Below are 20,061 nucleotides of genomic sequence, written 5' to 3' on the forward strand. Positions count from 1 at the left end.
GTATCCTTTGGACACCTTGGCACCCTTGAAATTGCTTCCTTATTTGCGATTCGCTAATTGCTAATCGCAAATAAGGAATGACTCCCCATTCATTCCTATGGGCCGTTAGGCCCATAGGAATGAATGGGAAAGCCATTCCTTATTTGCGATTCGCAATTAGCGAATCGCAAATAAGGAATCAGTAGAAATCGCAAAAAATATTGTGATTCCTACATGCATCCCGTTTTGCGAGTCTTTAATAGCGAATCCTTAAAATTCGCTATTAAGGACTCGCAAAACATGACTTTGATGAATCTGGGGGATAGCTACTTTCTCTGTCTTCCTATAAGAGAATCCATAACCCTTGGGTACCTATAGGATCCCCAACGTGTGAGGAAACAGGAAAACAAATGTGGCCTTGATATCTTCAGGGGAAAAAGGTTAAGTAGGGTAATGCAAAACCTATCCCAAATGTTAAATGGCTTGGCATGTTAGGGGGAAAGGGTTAGAAGCAAAGTAGTTCAATATGATCCGAACCTGACAAAGGCAACACTTAAAGCAACAGTGAATGTTACCCCTCTTTCAATTGTATTAACAGCAATAAGATTGTCAAATCTGAATAATTGCATACCCCATACACAGTTAAGCTATTCAAAATTTGTCATTTTCCTCACTGCAACTCAGACTACATCATCTACACTATAAATGTCTTTGTACTTTTTGTTATGGCGACAGACAATATGGGCAGTAAAAATAAGGTACAATAATCTTGGATCAAATATCAGAAATAAGATATTAACATCTCCTATTGTAAGACATTCTATAAAGGAGCAGCATCAAACATCATAAACAAGGTTTCAAATGATTGAGTTTGTGCCCATATTAATAAGAGAGGGTGGCAGACAAAAGATCTTCTCACAAAAGGAAACATTTTGGATAAATAAAAGTCATCTAGCCCTAAGGGAAGAACTAGGCAGATGAATTACACATGCTTTCATCTGAAATATCCTTGTTTCCTGATGCCAATAGCATACAATATTGCACAGACATAGGAGGGTTAAGTAGCATAATAATTATGAACTGAATACAATTTCAATAAGTCCTTAAATAGATGTACCTATTCTAAAGAGGATCACACACTATTTTACTATTTGTTACTGACTTCATCTTATACAAGTATACATAAAGGTACATATTTCATTGTGGATATTTCAAGCCATACCAAAAAGCAAGGAAAGACTGCTATGGACCACCGGACAGAAAGTATGATATTCGTCTGTCTGGGATTACTAGTACCCGTATGGGGCTGTAACGGATACATTGCTAATTTACATTATTCTACAAAATTGTGAACACAGATTACTGACATATATCATCTGGTTAATTTTTAATACATGCTTTCTAATTATATCAGATATAATGGTACATGTGATACAAAATAGAGAATGCATGGTCTGTATAGAATTTTCTCCGCAAGAGTTCTGATTTTCCTATAATTTTAATATATAGATTGGTCTTAACAAAATAGGGACATAGGTTAATGAGAAGGGACAACACAGTCCCAAACAACATGCGCCCAAAATGCATCGAAGTGTATGTAAATCCCAAATCTAATGAAGATCAATGTAAGTAGTTTTTCAACTTAGTGTTTATAAAATGATAACATGCAGGATTGAATGAGCAAAATAATTTCAAGAATCCTTGTGTAAAGTATTTTCTGTGCAACATTCCATGCAAATAAAGTGCACATGGACCAGGAAAGTATCTTCCTGCATAGGTAGATATCTCCACCCGGACAATACAGGAAGGTGTTTGTGAGCATGTGAAGTAGTGTTACATTACATTCTTCAAAGTGCTGTGGTAAATAGACGACTACGTGTTGTTGTTCAGGCGAACGACCCATATTGGGCTGTTGGCTTTGATTAGCCACTGCAAGAACCAGTTAAATCAAGTACCTGTATTGCTGCCTTGTTTATTTTTGCCTGGGTAAATTTGCCTCTGACTCCTATCTAAAATTAAATATTTACAAATTATGTGCTGTTCTTTTCCAGTTCGTTTTGATGGGGTCTTTCAGAAGCAACATACAACAATTGATATTTGCCACTGCAAAAGGAAATTGAAATCAAAAAGCACAAATTGCAAACACGTGAGTAGAACTACCCGGGCAGTTTATGTAATCCAACATCTCTAGTAAATGTTAACCAGGATAGGAGAACACACATGAATTAATTTGTGTTTGCAGTGACCATAGTTTTTTAATGCCTTGCGCATGGTGATTTAGATACTTGTTCTTCAATACTATGCGACTCACAGATCAACTACTGAGTTTAGGATTTCATATGTTTTATATGTATTAATATGTCATTGATTAACCAGCTTTTTCTTGAGCGGCAATGAAAGTTTGTGTTTGAAAACAGCTGTAGCTAAAAACGTGAACATTTACTACACAAAATGGATATTTTCCAATCCGTTTGGGAAAGAGTGGATGACTGACTTTCCAGCTCGAGTTTGTAAAGTGACTTGTCAATTAAGAGCACATGTTGGTCGGACTCATCTCTCTGCAAAAAAACATTTGAGCACCGAGAAGCGTTTCCTATTGGCTAAGAATTCTAGACCTAAACTCATAGCAATACTGAAATCAATAGAGGCTTAAATCCAATCAAAATCATGTCTTTAAAGGTGATAAAGTATTCTGTGTTCAATCCTTGTAGAATAGCGTAGTCATGATCGTGCAAATACAAGCAAAATTGGAGTAATACAAACAAAAACAGGCCATTAGTAAGAAGTTGCGCCTTCATTTATTCTAGGTGGGCAACCCAGTTAAAGCCTCTTTGCATACCTCTCTACGATCTGCATCACTGGCCGACATGCCCTTCGAAGATCAATGGCATCACAAGTGTGTGTAATGTCCCACCATCTCTCATTGAAAGAGAAAGGATTGCAGAGTCTCTGTGCCAGGACACAGTGGTTGTCTTTTAGTCCATGAAGCGGAATAGGCTCTTAGGTGCCTGACGTCGAACTAAGTCCAAGGAGCTGATGCAGTGCCCAGGGATTGTTATTGATCTGACAACAGCCTTTGGTCAGGGGTGCTACAAAAACTATTCATACTGTTCTCACTACAGGGAAGACGCCAGCATCCTCACAAGCTAACATTATAATTCAGTGGGACACAAAACGAATAGCAACACTGAGACTGCAAATTATGTTTAGTTTAGTTTATTACACCTAGACCTATCTCCCTGATAGATGAGGCTGGTACAATTTATGGGGGAGTGCTACTTAACCGCTTAGAGTTGGGTAGACGTAACCAAAACTGGGTCTTGGCTCACGGGCAATAAGGACAAGCCTCTCTTACAACAAATAACCAAAACGAGCACCAATATTGCCACCTAATTTCTACAAGGGCCTGGGATGACCACTCAACCTACTGAGATAAACAGTAAGTTTCAAGACAAATCTTTTAGTCCAGAATAAATCAATTATTTTAATCTCATATTTTAACAATACATATTTAGAACAAATTCACATAATTGAAAACATTGCTTACTTCACTCCACATTTACTCACAACAACAATTCGTGCATTCTGGTCAATCATTCAGCCATACATACACATCATACAAAACATACAATCAATTTACATCAGTTACTACACCAATTATTTACAACCATAGTTACACTAAACAGCATAGGAAATGACTTCAATTTTTAAAAAAAAACTGTTCTTGTTTCAGAACAACACTCCTAATGCTGGATGAAAACGGTCTACACGTTTCGAAAACCCTTTGTTCAAGGGAATTCTCTTCAGGACCACGTAGCTGTAAATGGAAAGACAGGCATGAGTCAGTCTGGTCAGAAGACTACTCCTGTAACACTTCTAGGTGAAAGAAAGGGAACCTAATCCTACCTCAAAGGTGCTCGATTTCTTTAAGTGTGGGCTCTGAAACAGACACAAGAACAGCCCAACTTAGTATCAAATATCAATTTCCTTTTCCATATACAGATCTATTTACAATTGAACTCTCAACAAACCCAAGTCAGATATACTCACAGTCGCCGCTTTCAACCAGCTTGTATCTCGGGGAAAGTGGAAAGTGAAGTCTGCGTGATAAAGGATCGTGTATCAGTATAAGCGAACTGTGGATGCGGCAAAGATGCAAAAAGTAGGAAAAAGGAAAAACCGCCTTACTTGTACAATGGCGTGTTTAATGGTCCAACCAAAGGTATGGAAAAACGGGTGAAGTTTAGCGCCTGTTGGGACCAAGAGCAATAGCATTAGCTCAAAGTAGTACCGCGTTCTAAGTTTAAGAAGCTGTAAAAAGTCTCAACTCCATAGTGTTCTTACCAGCGTTACTCCGTTGCTACTCAGTAAATGAGGTCTTCATTTGCTCACGCCGCCTTCCTCTGTGTCTCATTACGAAAGGTTGACAGCGCCATAGCCGCGATTCTGTTTTCTACGGTACACGTATCTTTGCTTCTGGGTTAAAGGAGTTCTGGGGATTGTAGTTTCAAATCTTAGACAGTGACGGAACTTAGGTTGGATAAAGTTGAAAAAATACAAAGAAGCAAATGTAGTGATTTTTTACTTTGTTGCTTCAGGACTCTGTTTTTTTTGGTTTTTTTTGGGACATTGGAAAATTTTGTCCGGGCGGCACAGCTTTGATCCTCTCCCATAATCTAATACGTACAGTTACCATGGAGACCCGCACTGACCGACTTCTCGGTCGGGGGGTGGGACTCCGAAAGACATCTGACGTGTTGTATTTTACGGCATATAAGATATAGATCATGCCTATAGCCGATATATTTCCGATATTTCATTCAAGCCATCTATGGCTGTATTGATTTCAATAATTAGCATCGCTTCACTGCGGGACAATTTCTCTTCGATATCACCTCCTCTGGGGTCTCTCTCAATTTTTGCAATTACAGTCCATTTTAAATCATTCAAAGTGTGATTGTTAGTGCGCCAATGATTTACCAGAGGTGCAGTGATCACATTGTTTTTTATTCGCGATTTATGTTGAATGATTCTGCATCTGACCTCTTGATTTGTCTTCCCAATATATAGTTTTTCACATGGGAATTTTATGCCATAGATTACATATCGTGATTTGCAATTTGAAAACTTCTCATGTTTTCAAAAAACCTGTTTATGTTGAAAAAGTGCCCCTTCTTCTGTACTCAGGCAGCAAATACATGCACCGCAAATACACCGCCGGGGAGTCCTGAAGCAACAAAGTCAAAAATCACTACGTTCGCTCATTTGTATTTTTTCAACTTTATCCAACCTAAGTTCCGTCACTGTCTAAGATTCGAAACTACAATCCCCAGAATTCTTTTAACGATACGTGCACCGTAGAAAATAGAATCGCGGCTATGGCGCTGTCAACCTTCCGTAATGAGACACAGAGGAAGGCGGCGTGAGCAATTGAAGACCTCATTTACTGAGTAGCAACGGAGTAATGCTAGTAAGAACACTATGGAGTTGAGACTTTTTACAGCTTCTTAAACTTAGGACGCGGTACTACTTTGAGCTAATGCTATTGCTCTTGGTCCCAACAGGCGCTAAACTTCGCCCGTTTTTCCATACCTTTGGTTGGACCAATCAACACGCCATTGTACAAGTAAGGCGGTTTTTCCTTTTTCCTACTTTTTGCATCTTTGCCACATCCATTGTAGTGTAGTTCCTATATTCCCAATAGGCTCTGCGCATTGGAATAATATAAACAGCAGTGTAGACGTAGGACTGAGGTCGACTAGGTCTCTACTGACTATATTAGACTTAATTAGTTTTGCCAGCTAGCTCAGAGGTCACTAGAAACTTTCTCGAATAAACAAGGAAGAGTTTAACTTCCCTGGATAGACAAGAAGGGATTAGCTTCTGACAACCATATAACATGACAACTTTGCTCCCTCAGAATAAGAGTGTATCTCTAGAGTCGTGTGAAAACAATAGACAGCTATTTCACTCAGTCAAGTGTGCATACTTAGTTTCACCAGAGTGCAGAGAAAAGAGAGACGGGCGTTTTCAATAAAAGGTGTTATTTATTGAGCAGTCTTCTTTCTCATGCAAGAGAAATGAATTGCTACAATTGCAATACTTAGAGTAAAGTAAAGTGCGTACAGTAAAAGGAGTACTATGAAATAATACTGTAAAAGCATTGATATGGTTTCTTAGCCATATGTTACTTTAAAATAGATAAAATATATACATACACATATACATTGACTAACGTACTCAACTGGTGCTTCTAAATACGCCTACCCCGGTGTACCTGACCTAAGCCTATTACGTGGGAAGGAGTAAGTAAGTAGCAGTTTAAGTTAAGTTGGTTTTGCCAAGGAATCTGAATCAAGAATTCTCTTTAAGGGTTTAGTCAGCTCCGTACCTGGGTAATAGAAAGCAGGAGGTCTGGTATCTCTTTCTCAGGACTCGATATCCCAGTAACCCGCGAGGGTATCTGGAAACACCGGAGCTGGATTTCTCGGCAGGAGAAAAGACAGCGTCTCTCTCAGTGCGTAAAAGGGGAGGGGCGGCGTCCGTGGGCTCTCGCATCAGCTGGGCTCTCGGGCAAGTAGATAGCCGCTCTGCTCCAAAACCACTGTGTGTTTGCTTAAGGCAACGTTGGTATATTTATACCTGAAAGGTGCCGGGTTTGAGGTAAGGTTGGGCATAAGACGTCAATAAAGATGTCACTAAGAACCGGCCGTTCTTACAGTGCTCACAGGAGTTCTAGGACGAAATCAAAACAAAAGCAATGGGGAATTCCCAGGTTGCAGGAGGTTTGGTTTGTTTACTGAACTCCTTGTAATTTCTAGGAGCCTGGGAAAGTAGCCTTGCTTAATTTGGACAGCATGGTCTATGACTAAATATGGATATGATTCTTATGCCTTTATAAGAATATTATTTATTATAACCACATAAGGGCATGAATCAGGAATATTGAATTAGGGTCCTAGATAGAAATACAACACCCACTCCACGATCTAATGTCCCTCATTACTTAAAACTAAGCAATAGTAAACATATAATGATGCATGTGTTTTCCAACCCACCCCAAAATACATACATTTGCATTTGAAATGGTATATGGTAAATACACGAAAATGAGTATTGGTACTGTACGCTTTTCAAGCAGTGGTATCATTCAGTTAAAAAATCCATATATATATCAGCTGAATGAATTGCGAAAATTTCCACATGAAATGGCTCTTAATACAGAAAAGAAGGTCGAGACAATTCCATCACATAATAATACAAATTCTGTACATATGCTAGAGGCTGAGGTAATATATTGTCTCTAGAGTTCCTAAAATAGAAGCTCTGTTATCTAAGACTTAGTTCTACTTTAAGCAGAGTACATGTGCCAGAAGAAGGTAAATATTTTGTATTTTGGAGAAAAGAATAATAATTTTGCATTCAGGCGAAAAACAGTTCCAAATATTTTCAGTAGCTTTTGTTTATCAAAGCTGAAGGCCGAATTCAGAGCTCAGGGAACGCTGTGTGCTCATTGCTTAAAAAGTTATTCTTTCTGTTCAGGGGAGAAAGTCATTTCAGACAGACTCTCCAAAAATTGGTCTACGGCTTCAGGTGAAAATTCGACCAAGTTTGAAAATGCCGCAACAGTACAGTCGTGAGAATGATTGCTATCATCGATGTCAGGATCAGCAATGCTCACAGAAGGTCGTACCTGGGTGATGCTGCTCTCACCTCGTACTTCACTGCCACCTAATCGTAGTGGTGAAGTCTCAACGAATGCCGTCATCAGAATGGGTAGTCGCTGGGGACAACACGATGCATGAGCCGTTACAGGACTTAGCAAAGTATCTGTATCCAATGGTACTGCTGATGGTAGTGTAAGACAGACGTCCAACACGCATTCTTCTCCGCATAGCATACATCGAAGCACAGGTAAGATGCAATTCTGCCAGATGGGTCTGAATGAAAGAAACCAGGTCATATTCAGATCTCTTAGCCGGGCTAATCCAAGGACTTTAGTTATGCGGTCCCGATAGCATATAGCTAGGATCGTTTCTTCCACGTTGCTGGAGTCATGTCTGTGACTTGGCTTGCCATATCGGAGCAGAAGGATCAAAAATAGAATTCCTGCTACGAGTCCCAAAAGAAGTGGTAGGCCACCAAAGACAGAATGGACAAAATTAGGGAAAATGCCCAGAACTGTTTCGAAGGGTGTTAACAGTCCCGAAAAATTGTCTTAAATATATGTGGGATACCACTGGTATCTGACATATTTAGGATTTGGCTTAGCATTTCTACGAAATGCACGGGGCAATTTGTTGATAAAAGGGTATGTATCTCTGCCGTTGTCCTTGCGACTTGCAGATCATACGTTTCTTTTGATGACGTTAAGGGCACAGTTGTCTGTAAAAGAACAGACTTTATTCTGCTTAAAGTATCAATTCGAATAGAAGAGATATTCAAAGAAGGCCAAATTGTTGCCTCCGTATCTGGAGTGCTGTTTGGATACAATACTTGCATACAGCAAGTGACCATGGAACTCACGCTGACGAGATAGGCTTTTCCTGGCACCATGCCACAACAGCTGTGGTCATTATTAGAATATAACTCCCATTAGAAAGTTGTCTAAAGAATGGCTCTATCTGTGTTGCAGGAGTGCCGTGCAGGTGACATGAAAGGTTATTTGAATACGCATTGCAGGTCCCGTGCAAGTTAATGCCTTCACAAAGGAGTGTACCGCTCAGTGATCTTTTACATTTGTTACCACTAAGAAATACATTCCTTTTCTTTTCACTGTAGCATGTGTGTGTATAAGGTAATTTCCATGTTGACTTGATGTACCCTTTACCCAACCTTTCATACTGGCCCGCTGGTATATACTCTTGGCAGTATTTAAATTGGAAAGTTGTTATCGGAATTGTAATTATTCCGTGTATTATCCATTCAATGACAGGTCCTTCTGACATTGTCAATGGTAATCTCTCAAGTTTTTCAAAGCTCAGAATCGTATAGTCTGCTCCTTTTTGTGCCAAACTGATTTGTTTATCAGTAAGGTTAAAGATAGAGAATAAGGACGTTGTGTTGATTAAACGCCATGGTACGTAGCCTGAACGCAGATTTTGCAACGTCCAGCTAAGCTGTACAATAGAACGCAATTGGGACTGACCGTGTTGTAACATTAGTAAGTCCTGCTCTATTATATCAATAGCAGATGATACAATACTGTCCAGTGAATATATTCTGGAGGACAGAGTCATTAACCCATTGTCCACAACAGAAAGTGATTTTTTCAAATTAATACAATCAATTTCTCGAAATTTTTCCGCTGTTTCAATTTGCATTACTTTCCAAGCTTCGTTGTACGCAGCGTATATACCGGCCGCTATGAAACGTTTTTGACGCTGCTTGCGTGGTCCCATTATGAAATCACGCAAGTCAGCACCGTCTTTAAGTAAAGTCAAGTGTTGCTTAATTTCAGCCAGTGTGGATTTTTGTTGCCACTCAAGGCATAGTTTGCCTACACTGTATGTTGTAACTATCCCTGGATGTTGTCTTTGGGAGTATCTTGGGTCTGGCCTGGTCATTTTTAACCCCTGTATTTTGTTCAGGAATCTATCTTGACAGTTATTTGTGTCTGTGGGCCAGATCAACCATTTTTTCCAATCAGGGTGTGTTCTGTTTTGGTTTAAAATTTTAGGTACGTCTATCTCCATGTCTGTAGTGCTATTATTATCAGGTATGGGCTTTGGTTAGACGGTTTGTTTAAGTCTTTAATTTTGGCTAGGCCAAGACAGGTTGTCTGTTGAATGGTGTCATTCAAGAATATTATTTGCTCTGGGATCATGCAGGCTCGAAATAATGCTTCTAAACCTTGTACCTGCCAATCTTTTGTACCCCAGATGGTTTTTGTTTCAATGTTGTTCTTCCAGAAATCAAAACCGAATGTATTCATTTTTTCATAAAATGTTTCAAAATAAATCAATTTAGTATTTGTCAACATCGTTTTCATTCCTGTCTTATTTAACATTTTAAAATAAAACGTTTCTGCATCACTTGTGTCAAACCCTGAGAAGTATAGGAATTTCTCATAAAATGTTTTCGAGCTACTTTTAGGTGGAGTTGCACAATGTTCCCATTGATTATAATTAAAAACATTTCTAGGTTGAGCAGATTTATGCAAATAGTGATGTGCAAAGTGATTGTAACAATACATTTCTTCATAATTTTATGAACCCTGTAAGTAATCATGTTCTGTAAATTTTGCTGACATTACTAAATCTGACATCATATCTTAATACTTTCAAAGTCCCAATCATCAGAGAATGTACTCTGTTTTATAAAGTCACTTAATGAAACCTTGAACTGATGTGGATATTTCAAGAGCTCAACCGGGCCATAGATTTCATAATCCGTTTTGTCCCATGGTACCCCACCGGGTATTGGATTGGCTGTGACATTCACTGATGATAATTCTCTTTTCTCGATGTGAGATGACTTGTGTGGCTTTAGGACCAAGTTGATGTTCTGACTTGCTGTGTCCATTGTACTGTATTTTCCTTCAATGATTTTCCCCAAACAAAGAATCATGATGAGCCAAAGCAGGAGGAAAAGTACACCTAACACAATCCAAAATTCAATCCATGGAGAAATCAGGTAGGTTTCTTTGAGTTGATGAAAGAGTTCTGTTACTTTGTCTTTAAAAGTTTTTATTGCTGGCGTTTCTTCCTGTTCGCTTGGATCTTCAGAAAAGTTATCGAAATTGATGAAGTAGCCAGATGCAGTTCTGTCAATTGTTGGAATTGCTTCCGAATTTTCATTTGCTTTTGGATTTTTCTTTGTTTCACTAGCATAGTCTGAGGCTACATCGTGGTAGACTGGTGTTTCTTGACGAACTGTTGCAATTTGGGTTTCAAGAGGCACAAGTTCCATGGCATGGTTGCATAGTCCTTTTTTATTCACTGCAGGTTTATCGAATGTGATTAGTCTCTCAGTTTGAACCTCTTGTATTGTAGCAAATTTTGGTACTCGGCTATTTCTTGGGAGTCCACTGGGCCTACTACTTATTATTAGCCACATGATTGTGGTTTTACCAGGTCGATGGATACAACTCGGTTCTCCTTTTTACCAGCAAGGGGCGGTAGTACAACTGATCTTGTTCCGCTGACAGCTAAGACAGGTACTGCTTTTCTGTAAGAAGGCCCAAATTCCTTCTTCACCGCGATCTTCTCTCTGACCAGATCCCCAATTTTTGGAATCCAGACAGGCCTTGCTGGGACAGGTGGTTTATCTTCAGTGGCTGTTGGCTGCTGTTTTAACTTTACGTTGCTCAGGCCTTTTCTTGTTTCATTTAAGTCCTGTAAAATAGCCAAACGATCTTTGATATCAAAGCATTTTTCTTCTACCACTGAAGTCTGACTATCAAGGTCCTGAATATGCATTCTAGTCCCGAACAATAGTTCGTACGGACTGAAACCTTTTAGAGAATTTCTTGGCAGATTATTAAGACTACGTTGGACACTTGTTAAATGTTGGACCCACCCATCACCCGAACCTAATACCCTCGCCGTTATAGATTGCTTTATGTCCCGGTTTTTTCTTTCCACTACCGCATTTCCCTCAGGATGGAAGGGACAAGAGTACCGCAATGCAATGCCCATGCTGGTCATGGCCTCCTTCTAAGCCCGAGAGCTAAAAGCAGGACCCTGGTCAGAATGTAGCATGCCAATTGCGTATGTGCCGATAAATACTCGCAAATCTTTTATAACAGTTCTGGCGTCAGCCGAGTGCTGGTGTCTGCATTTTTTGTGAATCTAGTCTTAAACATTAATGGGACGCATTTCTCCTATTGGATTTCTGCGTATAGATAGCCTTATGCTTTCTAAAAGAAGGGTCCTGGCAATACTCCGGTCGGTTCGCCACTGCAATCTCTGTTGCAGTTTGGACAGCCCATTGCAAATTTGTAGTTTTGCAGGCTCATCCCCGGCCACCAGTATTCTGATTGTAATTCTTTTAGAGATTCCAAGATCTCTTGGTGCCTTAGACGTAATCCCATATGTGCTTCTTGAATCAAGAAGACTCTCCTGTTCATGTTTGGAATTACTCTATCCCCCACTCCAGGGATTCGAGCAAAAGGAACAGAGTTTGCATCAATTATGTATGTATAAGTGAGTGGATAGTTCAGAGGTAATGCTGCATAGTCGCCTTTTAAAATTGCTTTTACCGCCAGCATAGTTTCTCCGTCTATGTATTTATCTGAACGCTTTTTTGTGGCTACGGAAGCCGGTTGAGCTGCTTCCGCTGTGGCTGTGTCAGCCAATGAATTCCCTGCAACATGAACGCCATCACGTTGATGACTCAGTGTATGGATCACGTGAGTCTTTTGTAGTTCTTTCTGCAAAAGAACTACCTGTTCCCAAAGCTTCTTATGCTTTATTGTGGCACCTGTGTCATCTTTGTAATCGTTTTGAACCCAGTTCTGCAAGTCATTGTTGTAAGATTTGACGCAGTAATGCGAATCGCACACTATTAGTGTGGGGAATTCGCGATCGGCATTTTCAAGCGCCATCTTTAAAGATCTTATTTCAGCTCGCTGAGTTGAACAGTTTCTGAGTGATTCAGTTTTGGTAATTAACGGTCTGAATTTACCCAAGCGCCAGTGACCTTTAACAATGGCACACGCTGCGTTGTAGGATTTTTTCTCTACATCGTAGTGTTGTGCAAATCTGTCCATGTAGATTACACATGTGTATTGTTCGAGAGGCAGAATTTCGATTGGCAGAGGATATTCTTTTTCATATGTTAGATCTTTCAGTTTTTTCATTTTCGGGTCAAAATAGTATTTCACGTCTTCTGCAGCAAGAGAATTTTCCCATTGTATCCATTTTGGATCTAATGCCACATTAGTCAAATTGCGTGGGCTTGTTAATGCCTCAAAGGTCGATTCTGCTGTTAAAACAGTTATCCTTTTGACTTGTGCTTGGGCTCTTTCTTTTGCTACAGCAGTTTGAACCGCATTTACAATATTTTCTGTAAGACTGAATGTCTTTTCAGCTTGTGTGTACAAGTGTGATTTGTATGCTATTGGTACCGTTTCTCCCTCATTAGAGGTTAAGTACGTGAATCCGCATCTTCCTGGGATGACTCAGATTACAAGGTTGCGTATGTTTTCGCGAGTATGTAATTTTGTTTTAGCTAACATGTCTGTTTGCAATGATCTTAAAATTTCTGTGTGTTTCTGAGTCCAACTGATTGGTTTGAAATCAGGTTTTATTAACTCATAGAGAGGTTTAACCCTCTATGCATAATTTAGAATGTACGTTCTTCCGAAATTCAGGAAACCTAGTCTCGATTGTAAGTTCTTCAGCGTTTTAGGTGCTTGGAGTACAGCGCACTTCTCTAAGAAGTTGTTTGCTAGGCTTTTGCCTTCACTTGATAATTCATATCCTAAAAATAGTACAGTTAGATGGGCAATTCGTGACTTTTTAAAGTTGAATTTGTAACCCTCAGCTGCGAACCCAAGTATTATGGTGTTCACTCTTTTCAAGTGAGTATCCAGGTCATCGTCTGTTAGGTAGATGTCATCGACATAAGATAATGCTTCATCATCATATATTTGTAGTAACTCTGTTACTCTTGCTGCGAATAATCCTGGGTTATTCTTGAATCCCTGTGGGAGTCGACAGAAATTTTCTCTGACCCCATTATTGAGAAAGCGGTCAAATACCTGCTTTCAGGTGAAATGTTTTGACAAAAGATTCCATTAGAGATGTCTAATGTCGTTTTGTATTTTTTGCGCACAATGTTATTCATTAGTGCCGCAGTGTGTGATTTTTGTACTGCAAATGTTTTGCAACATGAGTTAAGGTGTCTGTAGTCCAAAACTAGACGATATGAATCGTCTGGCTTGGAGACAGGAAACAAAAGATTGTTCATTTGTGAGGTGCATGTTTCAATCACCCCCTGGTATTCAAGTTGATGTAAGATCTCCCTGAATTGCTTTTTAGCTTCTTGTTTAATTGGGTACTGCCTTTGTGCAGTGGGTTGACATTTTAACTGGATTTTGTGAGGAGGAGAGTCCTCATCCCATCCTACATGATTTTTGTATAATGCAGGAGCTTTGGCTACTGCCCATTTTCTTGCATATGTATATTTTCTATGAATTGGAATATGATTTGAGAAGGCAGGCATAATCATTTCTTCGCCATGAGGGCACTCCCTGACAAACTCTGGTGGCCAGTCTTTCTCAGCTAAAAGGATGTCATAGCCTTTCGAAAGATTATCCCAAAAGAGACCTCTTACTTTCCTGGTCTTATCTCCCTCTATACGTAAAGTTATCTCGTATATTTTATGAGGTTCGCTAACCCTGGTATCCGCAGTTTCCATCTGAATGTATTCATTCGTGTCCACTGTCTCCAGAAGATTCATCAAGATCTTGCGAGCTATGGTCACTTCTGCTGCGCTGTCTAGCATTGTCTGGGCCCACTCTCCGTTTTTCAGTTGTGTCCTCAGTATCCTCGGCATGTTTAAATATTTTAATACTGACTACCTTCTCTCTTGGAAATTGTAATTTTTTACTTTGATGAGCAGGTTCCTTGTCTTTAGACTTGACGTGCTCTTCCCTGTGTTCTGACCGTCCTCTTCTTTCCGATTTCTGCGAGGAAGTCTGAAAAGATCGAGAGGGACGTGTATCAATATCTTGATATCTATCAGGTTTTTTCAAATTATCCCTATTTCTAAGGTTGTATCTTTTCTCAGAGGGCTCCCTCTGGGGAGACTTGTTTCCCCGGTCAGGAGATCTTTCTCTTCGTTGAGGAGACCTTCCTCTGGACTGGAATCTTTTTTCTTTGGGAGTGGATTGTTTATTTCCATCCCAACTCTTTTTTGGAGTATTTAGATTATTTTTAATAAAGATTTTTTCAGGATTTTCAGTTAGTTGGGGTTTTACTGGTTTCCCACCCAAACTATCTCTACCAAGTTCTTCATAGGACTTTTCTATGATTCTGGCAAGTTCAAATGGATGTTCTGCTATATCTGTTTCTTTCAATTTCTGGAGGATCGCCACAGATGCTGCTTCTCCTTTTATGTTGGCTAATAATATAGCCGAGACCTGCTTGAAGTCTTTCAGTAAGTTCATACCCAGAGTTAAAGCAGGTACTGGACCGTATTCATTTTGAATCTGTCTTAGCACATCTGGTATTACCACCATGGACGGAACACCATGTGTCTTTGTGTAAATGGAAGCAAAGACTGTGCCTCAAGTGTCACAGTCCTCCACATGTGATGTGATCCCCATTGGAAGACAGATAGTCAGAATTCTGTGTTTCTCAGTAGGTGTAGTATCAGGAAATACTGCCTCTATTTGAGTGATTTTTTGTGCTAACCAGAATGGAATTTGTTCCCGTTTTGCGGGTGTTTTACCAAGACAAGATTGTATGTTCTGTGGTGTTATTTTGTTTGTGTTCCCCTGATGAGGGGACAGATGTGGAATGTTAATTGCTGGTTGGACTGTTGACATCTGCATTACGTATTGGACTAACTGTCTATGTATTTTAATTAGCTGTTTTAGCTCAGCTAAAAGATCCCGATCTGTCATTGTATCAATGTTGGGGTGTGGTGTGTAGCTGGCTAGAACCGGCCACATTGCTCCTGGTCTACCTAGTGCACCAAGCCTGGTGATGTGATTTTTATGTTTTAGGGCGCCTTTAAACCAGAGCAGGTGCTCTTGGTAATTTAATGGGATTTCAACATCCTCGAAAGGAGTGTATACATCCGGAGGTTCCTCTATTTTGTAATAGTGGAATTTGTGTGTTACAGCGTTTGCTGCTGGAAAGTTTATCCATGAATAGAATACCTCTGTCTGCCGATATTCATGGGCCTCTACCATGAATATGACTGTACCACCTCTTGATGTCAGTCCATTTTCTATAAGTTTGACAGTTATAGTTTTTCTTACATTTACCGGAATGATTATAACATTCGGGTCGTTTTCTCGGAGACTTGTGTCATCCGCTAGGAGTTGAGCTGCTATTCTAGCTGTCTCCCTTTCGTCTTCACTTTCCGTCATTTTTACTAACAGATAGGTTTTTGTTGCAGATCAAGTTTCAAGGAAACAAAGATTAGGTGCACAATATTTTGGAACACTGTATCCTTCAACGTTGACTAAACCAAAAACTATACACAGGAATCTCTTCCTAATAAATTCCGGCGGATTTTAACCTTTTACCCACTCCAGACGTCTTTTGGAGTTTTTACGAGAAAAGGGTTCTGTGTGAAAAAGCACGACTGAGTTACTCTACCGTCTTGCGTTAGATTTATCGCCTTACCAAATGTTGGGCGCCATGTAGTGTAGTTCCTATATTCCCAATAGGCTCTGCGCATTAGAATAATATAAACAGCAGTGTAGACGTAGGACTGAGGTCGACTAGGTCTCTACTGACTATATTAGACTTAATTAATTTTGCCAGCTAGCTCAGAGGTCACTAGAAACTTTCTCGAATAAACAAGGAGGAGTTTAACTTCCCTGGATAGACAAGAAGGGATTAGCTTCTGACAACCATATAACATGACAACTTTGCTCCCTCAGAATAAGAGTGTATCTCTAGAGTCGTGTGAAAACAATAGACAGCTATTTCACTCAGTCAAGTGTGCATACTTAGTTTCACCATAGTGCAGAGAAAAGAGAGACGGGCGTTTTCAATAAAAGGTGTTATTTATTGAGCAGTCTTCTTTCTCATGCAAGAGAAATGAATTGCCACAATTGCAATACTTAGAGTAAAGTAAAGTGAGTACAGTAAAAGGAGTACTATGAAATAATACTGTAAAAACATTGATATGGTTTCTTAGCCATATGTTACTTTAAAATAGATAAAATATATACATACACATATACATTGACTAACGTACTCAACTGGTGCTTCTAAATACGCCTACCCCGGTGTACCTGACCTAAGCCTAATACGTGGGAAGGAGTAAGTAAGTAGCAGTTTAAGTTAAGTTGGTTTTGCCAAGGAATCTGATTCAAGAATTCTCTTTAAGGGTTTAGTCAGCTCCGTACCTGGATAATAGAAAGCAGGAGGTCTGGTATCTCTTTTTCAGGACTCGATATCCCAGTAACCCGCGAGGGTATCTGGAAACACCGGAGCTGGATTTCTCGGCAGGAAAAAAGACAGCGTCTCTCTCAGTGCGTCAAAGGGGAGGGGCGGCGTCCATGGGCTCTCGCATCAGCTGGGCTCTCAGGCAAGTAGATAGCCGCTCTGCTCCAAAACCACTGTGTGTTTGCTTAAGGCAACGTTGGTATATTTATACCTGAAAGGTGCCGGGTTTGACGTAAGGTTGGACATAAGACGTCAATAAAGATGTCACTAAGAACTGGCCGTTCTTACAGTGCTCACAGGAGTTCTAGGACGAAATCAAAACAAAAGCAATGGGGATTTCCCAGGTTGCTGGAGGTTTGGTTTGTTTACAGAACTCGTTGTACTTTCTAGGAGCCTGGGGAAGTAGCCTTGCTTAATTTGGACAGCATGGGCTATGCCTAAATATGATTATGATTCTTATGCCTTTATATGGATATTATTTATTATAACCACATAAGGGCATGAATTAGGAATATTGAATTAGGGTCCTAGATAGAATTACAACACCATAGTTCGCTTATACTGATACACGATCCTTTATCACGCAGACTTCACATTCCACTTTCCCCGAGATACAAGCTGGTTGAAAGCGGCGACTGTGAGTATATCTGACTTGGGTTTGTTGAGAGTTCGATTGTAAATAGATCTGTATATAGAAAAGCTAATTGATATTTGATACTAAGTTGGGCTGTTCTTGTGTCTGTTTCCGAGCCCACGCTTAAAGAAATCGAGCACCTTTGAAGTAGGATTAGGTTCCCTTTCTTTCACCTGGAAGTGTTACAGGAGTAGTCTTCTGACCAGACTGACTCATGACTGTCTTTCCATTCACATCTGCGTGGTCCTGAAGAGAATTCCCTTGAACAAAGGGTTTTCGAAACGCGTAGACCGTTTTCATACAGCATTAGGAGTGTTGTTCTGAAACAAAAACTGTTTTTTTTTTTAAATTGAAGTCATTTCCTATGCTGTTTAGTGTAACTATGGTTGTAAATAATTGTTGTAGTAACTGATGTAAATTGATTCTATGTTTTGTATGATGTGTATGTATGGCTGAATGATTGACCAGAATACAAGAATTGTTGTGGTGAGTAAATGTGGAGTGAAGTAAGCAATGTTTTCAATTATGTGAATTTGTTCTAAATATGTATTGTTAAAATATGAGATTAAAATAATTGATTTATTCTGGACTAAAAGATTTGTCTTGAGACTTACTGTTTAGCTCAGTAGGTTAAGTGGTCATCCCAGGCCCTTGTAGAAATTAGGTGGCAATATTGGTGCTCGTTTTGTTTTTTTGTTTAGAGTTGGGTAGAAGCAGGGAGAATTTGAAACTTATAGGGTCCTCGCTCAATTTCATTGGTCCATTTAAGGGGTGGATGAGCATCACCTCATCTCCCCTATTGTCCATATTTCTGCCAAGTCATCGTTATAATGAAAATAAGGTCCCGATTGTTCTTCAATACATGTTTTCACTTGTGTGCTTTAACTTGTCACATGAAGCAATATTCACACGGTCATACAAATCTTGGCACCCTTTTGCACTCCAGGCCACGCTGACCTTGACCCACGCTGTACAGGCACAGACTGCTTGCACATCTCTCGTGCATAGTCACGCATGCGTATATTACCACAGTTTCGGAGTCTCGCAAACCTTCCATTTTGGATTAGGCTGCATGGGCCATAAAGGGAACTATTATAGAAACAAACACCATTAAACGTTAGATTTCGAAGTATAGCCCTTCTGTTTACCTCCCCCCATTCTAAGGTAACCCTATTAGTTATTACCTAGCGTTTAAGCGACAATTAAGCTTCGTTTTCTTACCATTCTCCTGATTTCTGCCACAATAATACATATAGGAAGCTTGCATGCACGGGTTTTCATTAGATTATGACATTTGCATACTATGTTAGTATGACGATTTCACTTAATTAGTATATTATGATTCGCAACACAAGCAAATTAGTATCCCACGTGTATTTGTGTATGTGCTGTCTATTCTATGTTGGTTAATTTCAACCCCACACGATTAATACCCATTATAGGTATGGGAAAGAGATTTTACGAGGGGTATACAAAAACGTTTGTTTTCGCCCTTGCTCCATCAACTGCCCCTTTGGTGATTTATCACCAAATAACACCCAAACATTTCGTAAATTTTTCATAAAACATGTTTCAAATTATTTTAATTAGTATGAGTTATACTCTAGTTTCTTCCAGTTTCTTTCTAACTTGATAAAGTTTCTTTCAACTCTTCCATTTCAATGTCCTCCTTTTCACGTTCTCTTTATTGTCTTTCTACAAATTCCTTTTTTAACGACTTTTTAAGGTTTCTTCTTTTTCTAAGTTTACAATCTTAACTAAAAATATTAATATTATTAGTGTTACTGGAATTAATACTTTCGCTGTTATAGATCTACCTATTTGATAAAACCATTTCTTAACTGCTGAAAAACGTCTACCAAGTTTCTCAAGAACACCGTCAACCTCCAGTGGTATAATTTCTTTATGCAACTCTGTAAGATTTGTAATATATCTTTCAATGTTTTGAGTTTTATCAGGTATGTATGTACAACAATGTTGTACCTTCAAAATTCCACAGAATCCTCCTTCTTTTATCAAGAGCAAGTCGATTTTGCATCACCATAGCGCTCATAGCCACCATTTCTGTATTTACCAGTAAAAATTCCCCTGCAGTATCTGTTGACAAACAATCTACTATTGTTGACAATTTCCGAATTCTGTTTGCATTAAAGGATATACCCACTGCTGGTATCAATGCTCCAAACACATCACCTATTATTTCTATTATACTTTCCCTTCTTCTACGACTTACAGGTTTACCTATCTCATGAATTCCATTAGTTCCTCTATCTACATGAAAGATTTTAGGAAAGACCAGGCCTACATAACAGGACCCATACCAGTGATTAGGCAATCTATAATAAGCTTTGTTCCTGCACAAAAAATATATCC

This window comes from Lissotriton helveticus, chromosome 3_2 (genome assembly GCF_964261635.1).
Source record: "Lissotriton helveticus chromosome 3_2, aLisHel1.1, whole genome shotgun sequence".
NCBI lineage: Eukaryota > Metazoa > Chordata > Amphibia > Caudata > Salamandridae > Lissotriton > Lissotriton helveticus.